Source organism: Erythrolamprus reginae, chromosome 7 (genome assembly GCF_031021105.1).
Source record: "Erythrolamprus reginae isolate rEryReg1 chromosome 7, rEryReg1.hap1, whole genome shotgun sequence".
Lineage (NCBI taxonomy): Eukaryota > Metazoa > Chordata > Lepidosauria > Squamata > Dipsadidae > Erythrolamprus > Erythrolamprus reginae.
In genome coordinates, this window is record NC_091956.1 from 37,342,024 (window position 1) to 37,367,869 (window position 25,846).

Genomic DNA, 25,846 nt, shown 5'->3' on the forward strand with positions numbered 1-25,846 from the left:
TTTAAAAGAGAAAAGGGAAAAATTGTTTAAAGAATAGTTATGCTGTTATTAAAAAACAAAAAGGTAAATATATGTGGAATTAATGATAAAATCCAACAATAACTGTAAAAATTAAGGAAAAAAATTGAAAAAGAAAAAACAAGAATATCAAATTTCAAAAAGAAAAAGGAGTCCAATATGTCCAAATATGCCAAATATGAATTGTGAGTTGAACTTTAATGTAACTGTCCAGAAAAAGGAAAAAACTCCAAAACCAGTTCCAACGTATTATCTATGATATGCCAGTTAAAACAAAAATAGTGATAAGAAAAAATCCACGTCTATTTTATTATATTTTTAAAAAAGTACAGGAAAAAAAGATATAATAATGGAAAAAATCCTTACGCCTCCAACATCTAGTTGAAGAAAAAATAGTCCCTTAGATTCCAAAAGGAGGAAAAGAAAATAGTAAAAGTATAACAAAAAGCCCAAAATTTGTTCCAAATGGCTAATATTGTAGTAAAATTCCAATAAAATGATTTAATTTAAGTTCAGTTCGATTTAGTCAGTTCATTTTTTCGTATGTTCAATTTGCTTAGGTATTCCTACTTCATCTAATTTTGACAGATTAACAGTTCAGTCTTACAATCTTTTTACTACTATTGAGAAAAAATTATACTTTTTGTTATACTTTTACTATTTTCTTTTCCTGCTTTTGGAATCTTAATATTTCCTTATCATTATAAATGTCAGGGTAATCATTAATTTGTTTTTTATTCTCAATCTTTTTTTCATGTGCAATCTCCTTGTTTTCCTTTTCCACCATTATAATCCAGCTTCATTATGATCCAGCTTCATTTCTGTTTTCTTTCCACCTCTTATTTCCAAAAGATAAGTTTATTTGTCTTCATGAATGTATTTTAGCATCCCAGTCAATTTTTCATAGATACACGTCTCCAACATGTCAAATTCACAATTCACAAAGTTCACAGATTTTTTTTTTACTTGAGCTTGAGCACATAGAATCTCTTTTGTATTTCAGTCCAATCCAGTTTAAAGTCTTCTTATATTCTATCACCCAAACAGTGCACCATGAAACACAATGACACAACACACACTGTTTTCAAGTCCTTTCGTAGTCCTAGTTATCTTCTTCTGAACAAGGTTAGTTTCCAGCTGTTAGTAAATGCAATCTTTCCACAGTCAATTGCAATATTTTCTTTTAACCAGCAGATGGTGATGCCTAGTAATGGGTTCCTACTGGTATGGGCCACACTGCCCACCAATAGTAAAAATGGCGATGCGCACACAGCTTCGGGCGAGTGCTAAGTGGAGTGCTAAGTGGCACCGGCAGACAGGCACACGCATACCGGCAAGAGTTTGCTTTTGCACATATGCAGGAAGCAAAATCTCATGAGAGGATATGCGCATAAGAGAGATTTTGCCATTTTTTGCTTCTACCATGCATGGAAGCAAAAATTCGCTGAAATCTCATGCATGTGCATGCCTTCTCATGAGATTTTGTTTCCTGCACATGAGCAGAAGCAAAATCTTGCTGGGATGTGTGCGCCAACCTACCAATCGCTGGAGCTGCACACACATTGCACAGGTAGCAGCGGTAAGTAGGAACCTCCACCTGGTGATGCCAGTTTACAATATAATGACACAACACTCTTACAAGAGTTTCCAAACTGTTTTAAATCCACTTAGCACTTATAAAATATTTTCTTCAAATTCTTTATTCTTTTTCATTGTCTTTAACTTCCCCCAAGTCCAATTATAAAGACATCCTCAAATTTGGGCTTTTAAACGTGTTCCTTTAATTTTCTCTATGGTATTTCCAATTGATAGATAGCTGCTCTCTCCATTTTAAAGTTTCTTTTATCTTCTTTTGAATTTTAAATTTCTTTCCTTGTCATTAAATTGGCCAAGCATTCACCCAGCTACAGCACTTCTCCACCTCTCTCCAGCACAAATGCTTAGATCTTATCACCCAGGCAATCCATGATCTCTCCATTTCAATCAGTCTGATCATGGCTGTCACAACTAATGGCGACAGAGTCATCTTCCACAGCTCCTGGCCGAAAGATTGGTGCTGGCTCCATGGGGTGGTTACAAGCCCCTTAAACCACCAACTGGTGCCTCTCTTATTCAATTACCCCTCCAAGATATATCTGACCTGGTTCCAACCTGGTTGAAAATCTCCAAATAGCTGGGATTTGGGGTTCGCCATGGAGCACAGAGGACACTATAGTGCTGGGATGTTGCCCCCCCCCCCAATGTGACCCTCTTCCAGTATTGAGTTGCTAGCTGGTATGGACCACACTGCATACCGGTAGCAAAAATGGAGCTGCGCACGAAGCTCTGTGTTGCCAGCATGTGCACGCGTGCACCTCAGTGAGATTTTGCTTCTGCACATGTGCAGGAAGAAAAGACTTGTGAGAGGACACCACATGAGAGAGATTTCTGCAATTTTTTTATTCCGCGCATACATCCTCTCGTGAGATTTTGCTTCCTGTGCATGCACAGAAACAATATCTCGCTGGGGCATGCACACATGCATATCAGCAATGCTGAGCTGTATGTACATCATACTGGTAGTGGCGGTATGTAGCAACCCCTACTTACCCTCATCTGATGAGACATCATCTCACACAATTTACTGACCACACAAAAGCCTTATAAACCCAGAATCACTTATATTGACCTCGTCTAAACTTTGCTGCAGATGCTACCTAGCCTGGTCATGAAACATTCAGAAATTGACCCATAAACTCAGAGAATGAACCTCCACACTCATCCTATACACCAGATACAGATACTGTCAGAAATCTGCATTTTGCTGTCAATAAGATGTTTGTCCCAACTTTTTTTCAACTAAAAACATTTCAGTTGCAGCTATCTAGGAGAAAATGGATACAATACCTCTTTTGTTCAAGCTTGTAGCTCCTGGAAAAATCAAAATTTGGGTTTATTTTTCAAAATTTTGGATTATAAAATAATCTGAATTTTAGCTGCATATATAGCAATGAAATGAAAAATTCTTTGTCCAGTGTTACATTAGCTTTATTTAGTAGCAACTAAAAATTTGTTGCTATCATGTAAATGCTAATTAAAATTTGACAGCACATAAATAAGTAAAGAGATTCTATTTGCTTATTTAAATAATCTGAAAATGTACTTGAGCCAAGCACAACTTCCTGTGAAAGCAGAGGCGGATGGAAAAATGATGTGATGCTGACACAGAATAATGCTCAAGAAATAAGCCATTCAAATCAAGACTAAAGCAGGTCCTTTCCTAAGGTCATTTTATTTACTGACTGTTCAGTATCTGATTCTAAGACAAACTATTGCGGATTAGGCAATAGTCTAATTTTTATGAATGTATTAATTGGAAGCCTTCTATTATTACGATCCTTCCGGGGCGGCGCTGTGCCAAAGCATGGCTGGGAAGTGAACCGCTACTTCCCGGCGTGAGATTTTCTGACTCTGGCTGACTCTGGTGAGATTTTCTGACTCTGGCTGCATTAAAACCACATTGCTAACCTTGTAGAGGGGTGCAACAGAGAGGGGTAGAGCTGTACATCAAGCCCCCACAATTGTGGGCTGTTTAACCCCCTGACCATTCGGAAAAGAGGCTAGCGGATCAAGCTTGCCAAAGACATGGCGGCCCATTAAACACCAGGAAGAAGGAGAGGTGAGCAGCAAATGGACGGTGATCCAGACAGATATTAAATTTCTTGGAGTCTTCTTGTATCCTTAGAAGGAAATAACTTAAAGGGCAGAGAAGCTCCGATCATGAGAAGCGGCGATTGAAAGTGAGGGAGCAATGAGATCGAGTGAGGGACATGGCAAAAACTGATGTGATGGTGCGGGAAGAAGAAGACGAGGTTGGAGACAAGATCGAGTGATCGAGTGACAGGCAGGAGAGCCATTGGAGCTGGAGGTGTCACAGGAGGACCTTTCGCTGCTATGTTGTGTTGTATTTGATTATAAGCTTGTTGCAAAAGATTTAAATAGTCGGAGAAGATTTCAGCTGATGAAGGAGATTTAATTTGTTGGAGGAGATCTAAATTGTCGGAGCAGATTTTAAACTCACAAGCAGTGAGAGGAAAAGGGTTGAGGAGGTGAGAGGTAGAGCCTGGCCCAAATAGAGAAGAAGAACTGACCAACGGCATGTGAGTAGCCATTTTGGTTCCACCCTCCTTCCCTGTTTGAAGCACAGGCAGAATTGAAAGACGGACCTCGCACAGGAAGAAAAGATCAAAAACTGAGTGAGCACGTAAGACTAAAAGTGAATAAACAACAATTGACTGGATCTATTTAAAATATTTGCAATTGACTATTGAGCTTTTAAGCTTTGCTGAATACTATAAACACCGTTTGACCTCTTTTTTATTTTTATTTATGTCCCTTTCCCGTGACGTATTCCAAGCCATTGAGTTTCCCTCAGCCAAGGGTCGGTACTTCACCCAGACACACAGTGGTTGAATCTTGCCACGTGGCACTTGAGGGGGACTGCATGAGGCAGGCTGCTCTACCGGACACTGTAATCTCCATGATTCAGGCTTAACATCACCTGTCCACCACCAGAATTTATCAGGCCACTTGGGCGGTTTATTGTAAATTCTGCAGTACACTACAGGTGGGTCCAAGGTCACCGTCCTTAGTGAATCTTTTGTCTTTTCTACAAACCGATCTTGACAAGGGATTTGCTCCAAACACATTACACAGGCAAGTGGCAGCTCTCTCCACCATATTCAAATGGGACTTGTGGAGATCCATGGCACAACACCCATGGGTCAGAGACTTTCTTAGAGGAGCATCCAACATTTGCCCACCAGTAACACACAGGTATCCCACATGGGATCTCCCACTAGTGTTACAAGCACAAACGGAGTCCCCATTCGAGCCATTGCGGCAGATCCCTCTGAGACTCCTGTTCTTTAAGATGGCCTTCTTGGTGGCCATTACATCTGCCAAGAGGGTTTCCGAACTGTCAGTGTTATCAGTCTGTCCAGACCTCTGTACATTCCAACCAGACAGAGTAGTGTTACGTCTGGACCCAACCTTCTTGACGAAGATCAATTCTTCCTTCCATCGCTCCCAAGATCTTATTCTGCTGGACATTTGCTCCCACGCTTCTCATCTGTTGGAGCTACACTGGCACAAACTCGATGTGAGACGAGCCCTGAAGATATACATTCACCAGACTGAACCTCTCCGCATAACTGAAGCCCTGTTCATCTCCTTTCTTCCGTCATCCATGGTGTCGCCCCAGACATCGCCCCAGGGAAGGGGGGGGGAGGAGTGTCTACTATAGCCAAGAAGACTTTTTGCCTATGTAGACTCATTGCTCCAGAGATTGTGGGTTGTGAGTCCCTCCTTATGAAGTTGGACCTAGGAGTTCAGGTGGGCTTGTTGCTCACATACCTGCCTCCCAGCTGCATATCAACAGCCCTGCCTGTGCTGCTCGAGGAGGTGGCCAGGATGGTGGTGGAGTTCCCCAGACTCATTGTCTTGGGGGACTTTAATCTGCCATCAATCGGCGAATCCTCTGGGTTGGCACAGGAATTCATGGCCATTATGACAGCCATGGACCTGACTCAAGTAGTTCAGGGTCTGACTCATGAGGAGGGGCACGCACCCAACATGATATTTCTCTCACAGTAATTGAGAAATGGTCTGAGACTAAGGGGCTTAGATGTTCTGCCTTTGTTCTGCCTTTGAAACACCAGAAGAGACATCTGGAGAAGTGGTGGAGGAAAAGTAAGTCTGAGTCTGACCGAACCCTTGTACGAACTCATATTATGACTTACAAAGTGGCACTCAAGGCGGCAAGTTGCACATATCATGCTGCCTTGATTGTATCAGCGGAATCCCACCCGGCTGCTCTGTTCAGGGTGACCTTCTCCCTTCTCAATCAGAGAGGAGTAGGAGAACCCTTGCAGAGCAGTGCCGAGGATTTTAACTCATTTTTCTCTGTTAAAGTCACTCAGATTCGGATGGACCTTGACTCAGATTGGATAGCAGTGTCGACTGACAACGAGTCAGCTGAGGTTACTTTTAATTTTGATAATCTTTTTCATTAATTAGTTAATAGAAGTTTTGGATGAATGTGTATGAATGGATTGACTGGATAGGTTTTTAGTGATGAAATGTACATTTTTAATACATTTGAATATATATCTTTATTGTATTAAACATTTAACTAATTCTTTTTAAGGAAGGCTGTCTGCAATATTGGCAATATTCAGATTGAAAGTTTGAATTGTAAATGAATGGTTGGAATGGAAGGGTCAGTCTGCCTGGCGGCCTGGAGGCGGGAGGAGTGGGGGAGCCCATCTCTGGGGTGGAAGAAGGCCGAAATATTCTGGTCGTGCTGGAGAGACGCAGATATGGTGGGAGACATGGGGTAGGCCACTTGCAAGGGGAAAGGGACCTCTGCTTGAAAGTGGTCCCTTGTTCCAGCCCCATGGACTCAACCCAGAGAACTGGTGACAAGCAAAATCTGAACACTGGGCTCAGGCTGTTGCTGCTCAATGCCAGGTCTGCTGTAAATAAAGCTCCCCTCATCCAGGATTTACTCCTGGATGAGGAGGCAGACCTTGTGTGTGTGACTGAGACCTGGCTGGGACTGGAAGGAGGTGTTCCTCTCGGAAATGTGCCCAGCCGTGTTTCAGGTATGGCACCAGCCACAACCCCAGGGAAGGGTGGGAGGAGTGGCAATTATAGCCAATAAGACCATCAAACTGCGTAAACTCATTGGCCCTGAGATTGCAGATTGTGAGTCCCTTCTTATCAGGTTGGACCTAGGGATACAGGTGGACTTGTTGCTCACATACCTGCCTCCCAGCTACATGTCAACAATCCTGCCTGCGCTACTCGAGGAGGTGGCCGGGCTGGCGGTGGAGTCCCCCAGACTTATTGTCTTGGGGGATTTTAATCTGCCGTTGCTCAGCGAATCCTGTGGATTGGCGCAGGAGTTCGTGGCCACCATGGCAACCATGGACCTGACCCAAGTAGTTCAGGACCCGACCCATGAGAGGGGGCACACTCTCAACATGGTATTCCTCTCAGAGTAGTTGAGTAATGATCTGATATTAAGAGGCTTAGAGACATTTCCTTTGTCATGGTCAGATCATTTTCTATTGGGGCTTGATTTTAAGGCTCCAATCCTTCCCCGCAGGGAGGGGGAACCGATTAGGAGGTTCCACTCCAGACGCCTGATGGATCCAGAAGGTTTTCAAAGGGCGCTTGGAGTTTTGCTGGATACACTTGTACACAGTTCAGCAAAGTCACTTGCGGCAGCCTGGAATAAGGCTGCGACAGAGGCTCTGGACCGAATTGTGCCTTTGCGACCCCTCTCTGGCAACAGACCCTGGAGGTCTCCTTGGTTCACCAAGGCGTTCCGGGGAATGAAATGCCAGAAGAGATGTCTAAAGAAGCATTGGAGAAAGACCAGATCTGAATCTGACTGAACACTTGTAAAAGCTCATATTAAGATTTACAAAGTGGCGATCAGGTCGACAAGACATGCATACAATGTCAGCCTGATTGCATCTGCAAAATCTTGCCCAGCTGAGGCTTTTAATAGGTTTTTCTCTGATAAAATTGCTCAGATCCGGACTGACCTTGACTCCAATTGGAGGGCAGAATTGTCTAACAATGAGTCAGTCGAGGTGTCAGGGGCCCATGTTAGTCCACCTGTTTGGAGTGAATTTGACTTGTTGACAACTGATGAAGTGGACAAGGCCATTGGAACTGTGAGTTCCGCCACCTGTTTGCTAGACCCATGTCCCTCCTGGCTGGTCTCAGCCAGCAGGGAGGTGACAAGGAGCTGGGTCCAAAAGATCACCAATGCTTCTTTGAGGGAGGGGTCCTTTCTGGTTCTGTACAAGGAGGCCCTTGTGTGCCCCCTCCTCAAGAAGCCTTCCCTGGACCTGGCTGTTCTTAACAACTGTCGTCCTAGTCTCCCACATTCCCTTTATGTTGTGAAGCTGGTGTTGGTCCAGCTGCAATGATCCTTGGAAGAAGCCAATTCTAGGCCCTCGGCAGTCAGGATTCAGACCCAGCTACAGCATGGAAACTGCTTTGGTCACACTGATGAATGATCTCTGGCAGGCCCAAGACAGGGATTTATCCTCTGTCCTGGTGCTTCTTGATCTCTCAGTGGCTTTTGATACCATCGATCATGGTATCCTTCTGCGCCGGCTGGAGGGGTTGGGAGTGGGAGGCACTGTTCTTCAGTGGTTCTCCTCCTACCTCTCCGGTCGGTCACAGTTGGTGTTAGTGGGGGGTCAGAGGTCGACCTCGAGGTGTCTCCCTTGTGGGGTGCCTCAAGGGTCGGTCCTCTCCCTTCTACTGTTTAATATCTATACGAAACTGTTGGGTGAGATCATCCAAGGGCTTGGGGTGAGTTACCATCAGTATGCTGATGATACTCAGCTGTACATCTCCACCCCATGTCCACTCCATGAAGCAGTGCAAGTAATGTGCTGGTGCCTGGAGGCTGTCAAGGTTTGGATGGGTGCCAAAAGGCTCAGACTCAATCCAGACAAGATGGAGTAGCTGTGGGTACTGCCTCCCAAGGACACATCCATCTGTCCATCCATCACCCTGGGGGGGAATTATTAACCCCCTCAGAGAGGGTTTGCAACTTGGGCGTCCTCCTCAATCCACAGCTAACATTAAAACACCATCTTTCGGCTGTGACGAGGGGGGACGTTTGCCCAGGTCCGCCTGGTGCACCAGTTGCGGCCCTACTTGGACAGGGAGTCTTTGCTGAAGGTCACTCATGCCCTTATCACCTCGAGGTTCAACTATTGCAATGCTCTCTACATGGGGCTACCTTTGAAGAGTGTTTGGAAACTTCAGCTCATCCAAAATGCAGCCGCATGAGCAGTTTTGCGCCTTCAAAGACTTGCCCACATCTCGTCATCACTCCGCGGACTACATTGGCTACCAATCTGTTTCTGGACACAATTCAAAGTGTTGGTTATGACCTATACAGCCTTACATGGCATAGGACCAGACTATCTCCGAGACCGCCTTCTGCTGCATGAATCCCAGCGACCGGTGAGGTCTCACAGAGTTGGTCTCCTTAGGGTCCTGTTGACCAAACAATGTTGGCTGGCGGGACCTAGGGAAGAGCCTTCTCTGTGGGGGCCTGGCCCTCTAGATTCAGCTCCCCCACCCTCCTCGCCTTCCGAAAGAGTTTAAAAACTCATATTTACTGCCAGGCCTGGGGTTCCTTAAATCTTCCCCCCTGACCAATGAATGTTTTAGTTTGATTGTTGAATGAATGGTATTGATAGTTCTTTTTAAATTAGGGCCGGGGCTGCCACAGAGAAGGCTCTTCCCCTAGGTCCCACCAGTCGTCATTGTCTTGCTGACGGAACCTGGAAAAGGCCAACTCTGTGGCAGCCCCGGCCTTATGGAATGAGCTCCCTCCAGTGATTTGCACTGCTCCCATTCTCCCTGTCTTCTGTAAGGTTCTGAAAATCCACCATTGCCAACAGGCTTGGGACCACTAAACTTCTAATATCTAGCCATGGCCAATGATTGAATGTATGTATGGATGTGATTGATTAATTTTAAGTATTGGGGTTTTAAGACAGTATTTTAATGTAGATTTTATTGTAGATTTCTAATGTATTTTGCATAAATTTGCTGTAAGCCGCCTTTAGTCTCAGGAAAGGGGCAGCATAGAAATCAATCAAACAAACAAACAAACAAACAAACAAATAAATAAATAAATCCTTTTTATTCTTAAAATTGGATCTCCTATGGAATCCCCACAGACTGGCCACATAATTTAATTCCACTTTGCCCTTATTCTCATGATGGTAACTTTGCTGTATTCCACTCTAGTGAGGCCCAGAATTTCTTCAAAACTAATGTCCCTTCCATTAAGGGTTCCACAAAGGCAGAATATGTCTCAGGCAATGAGCTTAATAGCAACCTAATTTTAATCTCTTCTTCCAATTTAGTGCCAGCCATTGCTAGTTTATCAATTGAATTTAATAATCTTTCTATATGTTGTTCTGCATCTGCATGTTCTTGTACTTTAACAGAAAATAATTCTCTGCACAGAGTAACTTTTCTGCCTCTATCTCATTCTCCAAAAACATTTTGTAAAGCAGCCATGTTTTGACCCTTTACATAAACTAACGGAGAGTTTGTAAGCGTGTTAATAATTAAGTGCTTTGCTTTTCTATCTGCTAAATCCCTTTTAATGCTTTCATCACCACTACTAGGTCTATTTCTACTCAAAGAAATATCTGTATATTCCTCCTCAAGTTGGTGTTCAATTCTAAAAAGCCACACATTAAAATTTTGTCTGGTTAAATTTTCAATAATAGCCCTTTTCTGGGCCATCTTAAAAATGGTTAGAGCAGCTGTTAAACAACAACAACAACAAAAAAACCCAACTCCTCAGTTGGTTTCTTTATGACCAAAAAAGATTGTTAAGCCTCTCAACAAACATACTTTTACAATTCAGCTTAAACAAAACCAGAAAAGAAACCAACCGAAGCATCCTCTGCTACCATATTAAGAATTCAAACTCTCAATGTGTTTTGATTCAGCATGAGGCTCCTCAGGGACCGGCTGGAGCTCTGCCGGATCCATGCCCAGAGGAGGAGGACAGTGACCAGGAGGGGGAGGACCAGGCAGACGGGGGAGAAGAACGTCAGGAGGAGGAGGAGGGAGAGCAACCTGAGACCCCCGGGGAGGGGGCTCTCCCCAGCTAGTAGCCTGGATTCATTGGATGAAGACGCACAGGCTATAATAGACATGAGGCAGAGACGTGCAGCTCAAAGAAGGGGCCAATTAGAAAGATATTTCCATGCCTGAATTGGCAACAGCTGGGTTTGGGTGTGGTTCTCCTCAGCAGGGTTGAAAAGGCAGGCCCGCCCTTACAGTCTCGTGGAGAGTTATCAACTGGGAGTCCTGTGACCTTGCTTCGATTCTTGGCATCTCTGATCTTGGCTTGTGGCCTAGAAGCCTGGAAGACTTGGGGGAGGCATGGGTTTTATTATCTCCAGAATTGTTTTTGCCAGCAAGAATCCTGTTTTATTGCCTGGCCTTCGTGAAACCTCTGTGAAACTGCATCGTGTTCCTGTCTGTAAGAACAGTTTTTGTTACCTGTGTTTGCTTTCCAGTATAAAAACTGCCTTTGCTTTTTACCAGTGTGTCTGGTTACTCTTTTTGGTTGGTGTTGGCGTCTGGGGGGACCCAGACAGAACACAATGTAAAAGTTAAAAGAAACAGTTTTTAATCAAAGGCAAACCCATAAAATGCACATGACCTTTTTAGTTCAACACTAATTAACTATTCAAAGAAAAAGTTTCCTTTCCTAACAATAAAACATTCTAAACAATTCATCATCACGTGTGTGCAGTAATAAAGAGAAGAGAAAACAACAAAGTGAAGACAGCAAACTGAGCTTAAATACAGTAATCACAGGTGAGAGGGATTTATCTATCTATCTATCTATCTATCTATCTATCTATCATCTATCTATCTATCTATCTATCTATCTAACTATCCGACTTCTATGCTGCCCCATCCCGAAGTACTCAGGATGGCTTACAACAACAATAAATACAATATAAATAGATACAAAATGATAGAAAGAAGTTGAACATTATCTAAGACTAAAACATTATCTAAAAAAATATTATTAAAAGGACAGTCACAATCATATACATACACACCATTCATACAGTTGGCCAGAAAAGGCAATCATTTAAACAGACGTAACACTTTTTCCCAAAGTCCAGACATGGAGAGGTGACTGTTCTAACATAAACTTCAAGGATGTAGATACTAATCAGATATTAGGAAGAACTCAACAATAACAGTGGTCAATGAGTGGAACAGGTTTGTAAGGTCTACCTCTCAGCTTACAGTAAAGACACATCTTTCTTTTCTCGAAACAGCACGACAATGTCAATTTTTGGTTGTGTTAGTTTGATGAAACCCCTAGCCAGGTTGTTATCTATGAATGTTCTCAATTCCTTGAGTTCTCTGGGGAACATGCTATACATCTTGGGTTTTGATAGTTTGGCACCTGTGTGGATCTCTTTTTTTTCATATTTTTATTAATTTTTAAAAATGTAGGACAAAACAAGACATACAACAGTTAACATATAGGGGAGCTACAATTGCTCCACTGAATAAAGAAGTCTTCTTAATACAGAAAAAAAAGACTAATTCTAATTTAGATCAATACAGAAAAGTAATCTTATCAATAAAAAATCACAATATAATCAATACTAATGTAGAAATCTTGAATTTTCAATATTTTCTAGCATTTATATAATTATAATTAATATAACTAAAATCAGTTAGTAAGGATAAGCTTATTTATTTAATATCAGTATATAGTATATTCAACCTAATAAATTTAACTATTTCAATACTTTATTTTAATCCTCTTTTGCATTCCACCAATTGTAGATTTTCTGCCAAGTTTTGTGAAATTCTATTTCAGCTTGATTATTTAACCGTCTTGTCATCATATCTAATTCTGCACATTCCATAATCTTCCTAAAGACCTCTTCATCTTTTGGAATGTCCTTTTCTTTCCATTTTTGTGCAAATGTAATCCTTGCTGCTACTAATATATGAATTATTAAATAATATATTTCTTTTTTGTATCTAATATCTGTAATACCCAGTAGAAAAAATTCTGGAATCTTCCTAATTTCCTTATTTGTAATTTCCTTTAATCATTTTTCTATCCTGTTCCAGTAAATCTTAGATTTTGGGCACCATGCATGAAAGTAAGTGCCAATTTCTGTTTTACATTTCCAGCAAATGGGGGAAACACTTGGAAACATCTTTGAAATCCTATTAGGTGGCAGATGCCATCTATAGAACATCTTGATTTGATTTTCTTTAAAAGAGACTGATTTAGTTATTTTCCAGTTATATATCCAAACCTTTTCCCATGTATCTAGATCTATTTCTTTTCCTAAATCTTTACACCAACTGATCATGTTGTCTTTTAATATCCAACCTATTGTCTTATAATTTATTAAATATTTATATAACTTCACAATCAATTTCCCTGATTTTGGATTAATACTTTCCCGAGTATATTATTTTCCTTCTTAAATATAAATGTTCTTACGTCTTTTTGGTATCTAGAGTTAATCTGGGCGTATTGCCACCAATCTATTTCTTCCCCTAACTCCTGTAATTCTTGTTTTGTTTTCAGTTTTAATTGATCGTTGAGTAGATCTCTATATTTCCATATTTTACCTTCTTTTAATAAATTAGGGTGAGAAATAGCTTCTATCGGTGAAATCCATTCTGGCATTACTAGGAAATGATTTTTTTTATCTCATTCCAAACATCTATTAATGCCTTTCTAATTGTGTTTCTTTTAAAGTATGAATGAGTTTTGGACTTTTCATACCACACGAAGGCATGCCAACCTAACATTAAACCATGGCCCTCTAAATTTAGTAATCTTCTATTTTCCAAGATTAGCCATTCTTTTATCCAAGATAGTGCTGCCACTTGGTAATATAGCTTCCAATTTGGGAGGGCAAGCCCTCCTCTCACTTTCCTATCTTCTAATGAACTTTGTTTTATTCTTGGTTTCTTACCTTGCCATATAAATTTTTTAGTAATCTTACTTAATTCTTTAAAAAAAAATTCCTCCTGGGTTTATTGGGATTACCTGAAATAAAAACAATACTTTGGGGAGGATATTCATTTTAATTGTAGAGATTCTTCCTACTAGGGATAACTGTAAATTATTCCATATTTCCAAGTCTTTTTTTATTTGACCTAAAAATTTTATATAGTTATCATTTTTTAAAGATATAGCTTTAGCAGAGATCCAGATGCCCACATATTTTACTTTTTTGGTTATGTTCGTATTCGTTAATTTTTCTAACTGTTTTATCTGTAAGTCCATGATGCTTTTTGTGAGCATTTGTGTCTTTTCCTTATTAATTTTCAGACCTGCCACTTTCCCGTATTCTTCTATTAAATCTATTAGTTTTAATATTGATGTCAAGGGGTCTTCTATTATAAAAACAACGTCATCCGCAAATGCTTGAACTTTATATATTTCTTTTTTTATCTGTAATCCTTTTATATCATTTTCTGCTCTTATTTTTATTAATAGTGCTTCTAATGTTAAAATAAATAATAATGGTGATATAGGGCAACCTTGTCTAACTCCGCTTTGTATTTCTAATTTTTCTGTTTGTTTGTTATTTATTATAATTTTTGCTGATTGATTGGAATACATGGCATCAACTATACTAAAAAATTTAGTTCTCACATTCATCTTATTTAATTGTATTTTCATTAAAGTCCAATCTACGTTATCAAATGCTTTTTTGGCATCAAGAAATACAAGTGCCATTTGTTTTTCAGGGTGTTGTTCATAGTATTCTAAAGTATTTATTATTGTCCTCAAATTATTTTTAATTTGTCTTCCTGGTAAAAATCCATTCTGGTCTTCATGTATTATTTCGTTTATAATATTTTAAAACCTAAGTGCATATATTGATGCAAAAATTTTATAGTCTACATTTAATAATGAAATCAGTCTATAGTTTTTCATTTTTTTCCTTTTCTGTTCCCACTTTATGTATTAATGTTATTAAAGTTTCTGACCATGATCTAGGTAATTTGCCGTCTGCTATTATCTTATTAAATATCTCTAACATATTGGAAGAAAGTATTTCAGTGTCTAATTTATAAAATTCCGCAGATATTGCATCGGGACCAGTAACTTTGTTATTTTTCTGATATTTTAGAGATTGCTGTAATTCTAACATTGTAAAGGGTTTATTAATTTTTTGTTGTTGGTCTTCAGTTATTGTGGGTAAATCTATTGAACTTAAATAGTCCGAAATCTCCTCTTCTTTTGTCTCTTCTTTTTCTTACAGTTTCCTATAGAATTCTAATACTATTTCATTCTTTTCATCCATTCTGTGTCTTATTGCTCCTTTACTATCTAATAGTTTTTTAATAATTTTAGATTCTCTTTCTGTTCTTAATTTATAAGCCAACCATCTGCCTGGTTTATTTGCGTGTTCAAAGTATTCTTGTTTTGTTCTTTTTATTTTTTCAGCTATTTGTTCTTGTTCTATTAACTTTATTTTATGTTTTAGTAGGTCCCTCTGGTTTTTAATTTTATCATCATGTTCATTATGTTGCATTTTTTAAAATCTTCCACTAATGTTTGATATTGTGCCTTTTTCTCTTTATTTATTTATTTTGCCATGTAAGAAATTGTCATTCCCCGAATATATGCCTTTGTTGTATCCCAAAGATTTTGTGGGGTTGTATCATTGTTTTTATTTATTTCAAAAAAGAATTCCAATTCTTTTTCAATCCATTCTTATATAATCCTTATATAAAGGATCCTTATAATATCCTTATATAAAGGATCGCACAGAACATTTTTATTCGTATGCCAATTATTGGGTTTTTCCTTACCTTTCCAGTATATAACTAATGGATTATGGTCTGCCCAACTGTTAGTCTCTATTTCAATATCGGTAATCCATTCCATTGTGTGTGCTGGTGCCCAGGCCATATCTATCCTTGTCCAAATTTTGGGGGGGTTTGAATAGAAAGTGTATTGTTTATTTTGTGGGTGGCATTCATGCCATATATCTTTTAACAATAGTTCAGTACTCATTTTCCAAAAAGTTGTTGGTAGAATTACCTGTTTTTTCTTTTTCCCTGAGTAATCCATTTGACTGTTAGATATTGCATTAAAATCACCTACTATTATCATATTTTCTATTGATAATTCAATTATTTTATCATGTAATTCCTTGTAGAATTGTTTTTGGTTGTCATTTGGTGCGTATATAGATATAATAACGAGAGGTTTTTGTTCTAAGTCTAATTGTACAATTAAAATTCTTCCTTCATAATCACTGTATATTTGTTTTGAGTCTATTGTTTCATCAATATACATTGCTACACCTCTTTTTTTTGATCTGCTAAGATCGTATAAACTTTTCCTAATTTTGGTTTATTGAGTAATTTTCTATTTTATTTTTTAATATGAACTTCTTGTAGAATATTTATTTGTGCTCTTTTTTTTGAGTTTGGTCAATATTTGATTTCTTTTTCTAGGGTTGTTCAATCCATTCACATTGACTGAAAAGATTTTAAAATCTTGTAACATCTCTATTTATAGTATTTTTTTGTTTCTTTGGTTCTCGTAATCTGCTACTTAAGACCAATTCTTGTTGAATTTGTGGTTGTTTCTTTCTAACATCTTGTACTTCCTTCCTCTCTTTACAGGTAGCCCCCTGTTCCTCTTCTTTATCTTTGGATTCTTTACGTAGCTGTTCAGTTTTATTCAATCCACTTTGTGCGAAGAAGGCTCTTGCTTCTTCTACATTCTCTATCTTGATCCCCGATCCTTGCCAAAATAAGGAAAGTCCTGGTACTAACCATCGAAAAGTTATGTTTGCTTTTATTAATACACTAGTAATGAAGTAATATTCTCTTCTGTTTTCTCTTACTTGTTTTGGAACTTGTTTTAAAATTATAATATATTTACCTTTATACTTCCAAGTTTGAGTTCTTGTCTGTTTTAAGATGTTGTCTCTGATTATTCTCCTAGAGAACTTAATATGAACTTCTCTCGCTAGGTTGTGTTTCCTCGCATAACCAGTCTGGACTCTATATATTTCATCTATTTCTCTTATAAGTTCTTGTGGGTCCATCTGTAGGATTTCTCCTATTATCTCTGCCATCTTTGCAGTTAAATCTTCATCCTTCTCTTCACTTATATTTTGAAATCTCAGTCTATGTGAGGCAGATCGTAATTCCAAATTGGTTATTGCTTCGTCAAAGCCTCGGTTGATTACATAGCTTTGTTCTTCATATTCTTCCATCTTTTGTCCTACATCATCTACTTTTCCATTGTTTTAATTCTTTTTTCATTATCTTGTAAGTTTTGTTGTATTACTTTAATATTTCCATCCATCTCTTTCATACTTCCTTTCACCTCTCCCATTTCAGCTTTGAGATGTCCCATTTCGACTTTCAGATCTCCCATCTCAGTTTTCATTTGTTCTAGATATTTTTTCACTTCTTATCTATTTGTATCCACTGAGATTTGGGTTTTCTGCATGAAGTCTTGGATGGTAGCCAAGGAATCTTGTACAATCTGAAAGTTTGGTTCTGCTGGAGTTTTCTCCTTTTCTTTTCCTTTGTCCTTGACCAACATTGTTGTTATTGATCTTTGTTGTAGTGGAGATGTTACTGGAGATACCTTTGGGGCGGAGGTTGGGGTGGATGTCTGTTTTTTGTTGTTGTTATTGTAGTGGTAGTCATACTTTGCATCCTGGAGGAACCTCTCATACCTCTGAAGATTTTCAATCTAGCTTCAAATTAATAGTTAGTTAGTTTAGTTTAGTTTATTTAGGTTTGTATGCCGCGCCTCTCCAAAGACTCGGGGCGGCTAACAACAATAAAAAACAATGTAACAAATCTAATATTAAAAAGTAATCTAAAAAACCCCAATTTAAGAAACCAATCATACCAACAAACATACCATGTATAAATTCTACAAGCCTAGGGGGAAGGGAGAAAAAAATTTCAATTCCCCCATGCCTGACAACAGAGGTGGGTTTTAAGGAGCTTGCAAAAGGCAAGGAGGGTGGGGGCAACTCTGATATCTGGGGGGAGCTGGTTCCAGAGGGTCGGGGCCGCCACAGAGAAGGCTCTTCTCCTGAGTCCCGCCAAATGACATTGTTTAGTTGACGGGATCCGGAGAAGGCTAACTCTGTGGGACCTAATCGGTCGCTGGGATTCATGATATTCTGGTCTGGTGCCATGAAGGGCTTTATACGTCATGACCAACACTTTGAATTGTGACCAGAAACTGATCGGCAACCAATGCAGACTGCGGAGTGTTGGAGTAACATGGGCATGCCTTGGGAAGCCCATGATTGCTCTCGCAGCTGCATTCTGCACGATCTGAAGTTTCCGAACACTTTTCAAAGGTAGCCCCATGTAGAGAGCATTACAGTAGTTGAGCCTCGAGGTGATGAGGGCATGAGTGGCTGTGAGCAGTGAGTCCCGGTCCAGATAGGGCCGCAACTGGTGCACCAGGCGAACCTGGGCAAACGCCCCCCTCGCCACAGCTGAAAGATGTTTCCCTAATGTGAGCTGTGGATCGAGGAGGACGCCCAGGTTGCGGACCCTCTCTGAGGGGGTCAGTAATCCCCCCCAGGGTTATGGACGGACAGATGGCATTGTCCTTGGGAGGCAGAACCCACAGCCACTCCATCTTATCCGGGTTGAGCTTGAGTCTGTTGACACCCATCCAGACCCCAACAGCCTCCAGGCACCGGCACATCACTTCCACTGCTTCGTTGACTGGACATGGGGTGGAGATATATAACTGGGTATCATCCGCATACTGATGATACCTCACCCCATGCCCCTGGATGATCTCACCCAGCGGTTTCATGTAGATATTAAATAGCAGGGGGGAGAGGACTGACCCCTGAGGCACCCCACAAGGGAGTAACCTCGAGGTCGACCTCTGGCCCCCCACTAACACCGACTGCGACCGACCAGAGAGGTAGGAGGAGAACCACTGGAGAACAGTGCCTCCCACTCCCTACCCCTCCAGTCGGCGCAGAAGGATACCATGATCGATGGTATCGAAAGCTGCTGAGAGGTCAAGAAGCACCAGGACAGAGGAAAAGCCCCTGTCCCGGGCCCGCCAGAGATCATCCATCAACGCGACCAAAGCAGTTTCCGTGCTGTAGCTGGGCCTGAATCCAGACTGCTGGGGACCTAGATAATCGGCTTCTTCCAAGGACCGCTGGAGTTGGAGCGCCACCACCTTCTTGACAACCTTCCCCATAAAGGGAAGGTTGGAGACTGGACGGTAGTTATTAAGCATGGCTGGGTCCAGGGAAGGCTTCTTGAGGAGGGGGCGCACAAGCACCTCTTTATAGGGTGATGGAAAAGACCACCTTCCCAAGGAAGCGTTGACAATCTCCTGGATCCAGCTCCGTGTCACCTCCCTGTTGGCCGAAACCAGCCAGGAGGGACACGGATCCAGTAAACAGGTGGCGGAACTCACAGCTCCAATGGCCTTGTCCACTTCATCAGGTGTCACCAGATCAAACTCTTCCCAGACAAGTATGTGCCCCAGTCACCTCAACTGACTCATTGTCAGTCAACTCTGTTTTCCAATTGGAGTCGAGGACAGCCTGGATCTGTGCGATTTTATCAGCGAAAAACGTGTTAAAATCCTCAGCACTACTTTGCAAGGGCTCCCCAACTCCCACCTGGCTAAGAAGGGAGCGGGTCACCCTAAACAGAGCGGCCGGATGGGATTCCGCTGATGCAATCAAGGCGGCATGATACGTGCATCTTGCCGCCTTGAGTGCCACTTTGTAAGTCTTAATGTGAGCTCTTACAAGTGTTTGATCGGATTCGGACCTACTCTTCCTCCATCGCTTCTCTAGACGTCTCTTCTGGCGTTTCAACTCCCGGAGCTCCTCATTGAACCATGGAGCTCTATGGGGTCTAGCGCCATGGAGAGGTTACAACGGTGCAATTCGGTCCAGAGCCTCTGCTGCAGCCTTGTTCCAGGCCTCAGCCAGAGACTCTGCCGAGCTGTCAACGAGTGTATCTGGAATAACCCCAAGCGCTGTCTGAAAACCTTCTGGATCCATCAGGCGCCTGGGGCAGAACAACCTAATCAGTTCCACCTCCCTGTGGGGAAGGATTGGAACCAGGAAGTCAAGCCGCAGTAGAAAATGGTCCGACCATGACAAAAGCAATGCTTCTAAGCCCCTTAGTCTCAGACCATTACTCATTTGCTCAGAGAGGAATACCATGTCGGGTGCGTGCCCTCCCTCATGAGTCGGACCCTGTACTACTTGAGTGAGGTCCATGGCTGTCATGGTGGTCATGAACTCCTGTGCCAGTCCAGAGGTTTCGCTGAGTGACGGCAGATTGAAATCCCCCAAGACAATAAGTCTGGGGAACTCCACCGCCAACCCGGCTACCTCCTCGAGTAGCACAGGCAGGGCCTGTGACACGCAGCTGGGAGGCAGGTACATGAGAAACAGGCCCACCTGAAACCCTAAGTCAAACTTCACAAGGAGGCACTCGCAACCCGCAATCTCTGGAGCAATGAGTCTACGCAGGCCAAGGCTCTCCCTGGCTATAATAGCCACTCGTCCCCCCCTTCCCTGGGGTCGAGGCTGATGCCATATCTGAAACCCGGCTGGGCAAATTTCAGAGAGAGGAACTCCTCCCTCCGGGCCCAGCCAGGCTCCAAATCCGAAATATTTTTAATATCTTATGCATTTATTTATTCAATTTAATATTGCTGATCATCAAAACAATATTTTTGGGGTGGGGGTTAATTTTTTTCTGGGCAAAGAAAAAAATCACGTTGAGTCTGTTTTGGGTTGTATACGACCCGGACCAAAATGATTTTTTTTAGGTACTTGAATTTGATCTGTTTGAAAACCTTTTTCACTGGGAAACTAGTTTGAACATTTATGAACATAATGATATGAAACTTGAACTGAAAAAATTGAGGCTTATATTTTTATTTTGATCAAAAAGCCCCTCCCCCATGTTTTCTGAATTTCATGTCAATTTATATTTTTTTAGGCTACAAATCTCTAAGGAATTTCCCCCCAAAAGTTTTGATATACTAAATTGAACAATCCTGAACATAAGAAAAATAGAAATGAACTGAAAAAATGATTCTTATTTGTTTATTTTTGCCACAAAATGGCCACCACCACCCCCTCGGCCTTGCTGTGTGCCATTATTTTCACTTTTTATATATATTTGGCTGGAAATATTTGGAATATTCTTTTGAAAACAAGCACATTGTAGCCAGACAACTAATTTTATGAAAGAAATCCATTTTACTAAAAACAAGTATGTAAGTTTGAAATTAACAGCATAATTTTTATATAAATTGAAATAATTGAACACGGGGGGGGGAGAGACTTTTATGTGCAAAATAAACAAAAATATGCATCAATTTTTCCTGTTCAATTTTCATTTCATTATGTTCAGAAATGTTCAAGCTACCAATCCCACACCAAGTTTAGTAAAATAGAATGCATTTTGCAAGCAAAACTATCCATAAATTGAAAAATATTTCACAAAAACGGGGGGGCACGCATTCTATCAGCAAAATAAACCAATAAGCATAACTTATTTCATTTCAATTTTCATTTCAATGTGTGCAGAAATGTTCAAACTTGTTTCCAAGTGAAAACAGCTTTCAAAAAGACCAAATATAAGTACCTAAAATGATCAATTTGCGGTCCGGGTCAAATAGACCCGGGAACATAATATTAGGGAGTTTTTCTGAACAGAACAGCAGCACTAGCTGCTTCTCCTCAATTCTGCTGTCTTCTGTCTTGCGATGTCGATGATCCATACTTTTTTTTCTCCACAATCAGGATGTCTGGTGTGTTATGTCTCAAAGTTGGGTCAGTCGAAAGTCCCACAGTAGTTTTGCTTGCTCATTTTCGACCACTTTTTCAGGCTTATGATCCCACCAGTTCTTTGCCACTGGTAGATGGTAGTTCTGGCACAAGTTCCAGTGGAACATCTGTGCCACAGCATCATGTCTATGCTTGAAGTCAGTCTGTGTGATCTTTTTGCAGCAGCTGAGTATGTGATCGATTGCTTCATCTGGTTCTTTACAGAGTCTGCACTTTGGATCATCTATTGATTTTTCAATTCTGGCTTTGACAGCATTCGTTCTAATGGCCTGTTCTTGTGCAGCCAGTATTAATCCTTCTGTCTCCTTTTTGAATGTTCCATTTGTAAGCCATGACCAGGTCTTTTCTTTATCCACGTTGCCTTCAATCTTCTCCAAGAACTGGCCATGCAATGCTTTGTTCTGCCAACCGCCCATACAACATTGAGTTACAGGTTTTTCTGTACTGGTCCTTAGTTTGCTTCACCTTGAGAAGCTTCCTATTATTGACCTCCATCAACGCTGACTCTTTGCTCTCCTTCACATAGTCAGCTAATGCATGCTTCTCTTCTCCCACTGTCTGCTGCACTTGCAAAAGTCCTCTGCACTTGCAAAAGTCCTCTGCCTATTTTCCTTGGTAAATATAACTTGTAAACGTCACTGCGGGGGTGTAGTGCATGATGGATCATCATTAATGTTCTGTTTTTCCTGTCCAAGTTGTCAAGATCTGCTTGAGTCCAGTTCACTATGCCAGCTGTGTATTTAATGACAGGTATGGCCGAAGTATTTATAGCCTTGATGGTGTTGCCACCACTCAGTTTGCTCTTCAAAAAATTTCTGGTCCTCTGGATGTACTCTTTGCTGATCACAGTTTTTACATGACCATGCTTGAATTATCCAGTTGCAAGATGCCCAAATATTGGTAGGCTTCTGGTTGGTGGCACTTGATGGTTTGACCATTTGGCATTTCAATGCCCTCATTTTCAGTGATTTTCCCCTTTTCGGTGCCACTGTGGCACATTTATCCATATACAGCAGGTGTGAAATTTTCAGTGAATTCCTAACAGTTTGGTAGCCTAGGTTTGTTTTCTGTAGGATGAGTGACAGTGGGATTATAGCAATGATGAATATTAATGGGGACAAAGAGTCCCCCTGGAAGATGCCCCTTCTGATGTTGATCAGTCCATAGCTTTCATTCCCAACAAAAAGCCCAGTCTTTCAAAATTTTATCGCCTTTTCTATGAATTTCCTGATGTTTTCATTGACTCCAATGACTTCCAGGCATTTTATGATCCAGCTGTGTGGCAATGAGTCAAAGGCTTTCTTGTAGTCAATCCAGGTCATGTATAGGTTTTTTTTCCTACTCTTACAGTTCTCCAAAATCATTTTATCAATTAGGATCTGGTCTTTTGTACCTCTGCTTCATCTTTTATTGCCCTTTTGCTCCACTGGCACAATATCATTTTCTTCAAGTAGTCGTGAATTCTGTCAGCTAAGATACCTGTCAGCAGTTTGAGCATGGTCGGCAGACATGTTATCGGCTTGTAGTTTCCTGGTATGGCTCCTTTCGCTGCATCTTTCAGTATGAAATATATTCTGCCAGTTGTAAGCCATTCACTGATATTTCATGTCTGCAGCATTTTGTTGAACGATTTGGCCATTTTTGCATGCAGGCTGGTCAGGTATTTCAGCCAAAAACCATGCACCTGATGAGTGCTAGGGGACGTCCAGTTCTTTACTTTCTTCACTCTTTTTGCAATCATTTCATGTATTATTTCCAGCTGCTGCATATTGCTCTTTGAGAATTTTTTCTCAAACTCCTTTATCCACCCAGAAGTTTTATTATAGTCCTTTTCAACCTTCCAGAGATCTTTCCAGATGTTGTTATTTTCACCTCTGGCTTTTCAATTTTCTTATCCTTTTTCTGATGCAGGTTCTGATAGAACCGCCTCTGATTGGATTGAAATGTTTGATTCTCCCTGTACTGGGTGATCCTAGCTTCATATCGCTCAATTTTCCTGGCTGTTGTTGTTATCTGCTGCTTTACAATTTCCAGAGCTTCCTCGATTTAATTTTTTTAATTTAATTTAATTTATTAGATTTATATGCCGCCCCTCTCCAGAGACTCGGAGCAGATTTTTCTTGTATTAAGCCAGTACTTTTTTGTCAAATAGTCTTTGGTCTTCTGATTGTTCAGTTTCTGCTCCTTAATGTTCTTCAAGTTACTTGCATCTGATCTCAAGCTTTTGATTTTCAGTTCTAGTCAGATTTTCCATTTTGGTTTTCCAGTTGGTTTTCCGATTGGTTTCTGTTGCAGTATCCCTAGTTCTTCAGTTACTATCACAGCTGTACTGTAGGCAAGTTGATTCAGTTCTTCAATTGAAGTTACATTGACAATTGACTGCTATTACAGATCCTGTTTTATTTGCCTCTCCTCTCTGTTCAAGAAAGCACAAACTCTTGAAACTCCAGTATTTTAACAGGAAACCTTTATTGGAAAAAAAAAAGTGATTTTATTGAAAAGAAAGCAAAGCAGGATCCAAGTTCCCTTTAGGCAATTCTGTTAGGATAAAGGAGTTGAATGAGTCAATCCACAGGTGTGAATATGTTGTGAAAATGGCTGTCCTTGGAAGGAGATAAGGAACTGTTCCCAGGTGCTTCAGGAGGCTTCAGAACTGAGACTAAACAGATGGCCCTCCCCCTTACACATTCCCGAAAGTAAATCAAAGCACATGGCAGATAGGAGTCAGAGCTATAGGATTACAGGATATGTAGGAAACAGGTAGAGGGCAATAAGTGAATAAATGGATACAGGTCCTCCTACCTACAGAAATGGCAGTATCATGATAGTGATCTGATAAAGTTACTCCATGGAGTGATTTTTTTCCTCCTTCACAGGAAGTGTTCAAGCAGAGATTGTATAGTCATCTATCAGGATTGTTGTAATGTATTCTGCTGTGAACACTAGAACTTGATGACCTCATAGGTCCCTTCCAATTCTGTGATTTTAGACATGAGTTTCTGCTCCAGTGCTATGAGACTTCCATTGGGTCATAGAATAGACAGAAGTTTATATTATTCTAATTGTGTGCTTCTTGCTTTCCCTTCTCTAATAAAATCATGCGTTCTTGGCAGACTCTTCTAATTTTCACATAGTCATGATACCCTCCCTCATCTAATAACCTGTCCCTGGAGTCCTCCAGAGTCATGACTGTTTCTTTCAGAAGAGTTTAGCTCACTGTAAGTACCGCATGAACAATTTTGAAATTCAGACTGGTTTTGCTGACCACCGTCTGAAAAGAACTGGTCCTGAGAGAATTAACTCTTGAAAACAGACTCCATAGATTGACTTCTGTTTATTTGTAGACAGGAGAACAGAAAAACCTAGTGAGAGTTTGCCAGCAAAGCTCTATGAAACCTAGGCTGTGCCAACAAACCTGATCGTACAGTAACTGACTGGAAAGGAAACCAGTATGAACATATAAGGGCAATCTTGTTGATTTGTTCTTCAAGTTATGAAGTAAGGAAAAAGTGCAGGAGAGAATAAGAGGAAGAGATTAGGGCAGTAGCTTGCAAAAACAAGCAAACATGCAAGCAAATAAAATACCCTGTTCAATAAAATAAATTAATCACATACTCATGCAGGATTAAATGACCTTCAAAGAGACTGTCCATTGCATTTCTCCATGTTTCAGGGTCCTGGATTCTCTTTCTTTCAACTGGCTTTGCTGAAGGTGAGTGATAATGCATTGTTTGATTATTCAAGTACATAGGAAAGAAAGGCAATTGAATTACCTGATCTTGCAGTGCTGCAATCTAGCTACAATTTATCCCATATACAAGCAAGAAATACAGTACAAGGCTGGACTTTTTGTATCTGTTCCAAGAATATCATCCTCAGTCTCATGAGCCACAGCAATCATATTGTCAGGCCGAAGCCATCATTTGGAGTTAGAGACTTTGGCCTGCCATAGTAGAATAGTATTATGGGAACTGGGAGGGGTAGTTGCATGAGAGGGAAAGTTATTAGCCTCAACAAATTCCTTTCTTAGAGTCCTTTGTTCTGCGCCAGGAGGAGTAAGGAGGAGATGAAATCCCTGCACTCAGACTGGTCATTGTGATGAACTTGTGGGTGTAGTGATGTGGGATGAACCTTTACCTGGGTGGGGTACTGGAAGGGAGTTAGTGTCGGGATGGCAACAGTGTGACCAACACGGCTCTGATATAAACCAAACCTTGGATGACAGAATTGGATTGGAATCTGATTTATTTCTCAGGTGCTATTTGGGGCATTGAAATCATTTGGGATATTCTCAATTCAAGACTGTGTTATTACTAATGTCTTCACTTCCAAAAATAACTTAAGGCTGGGAGTTCACAGAA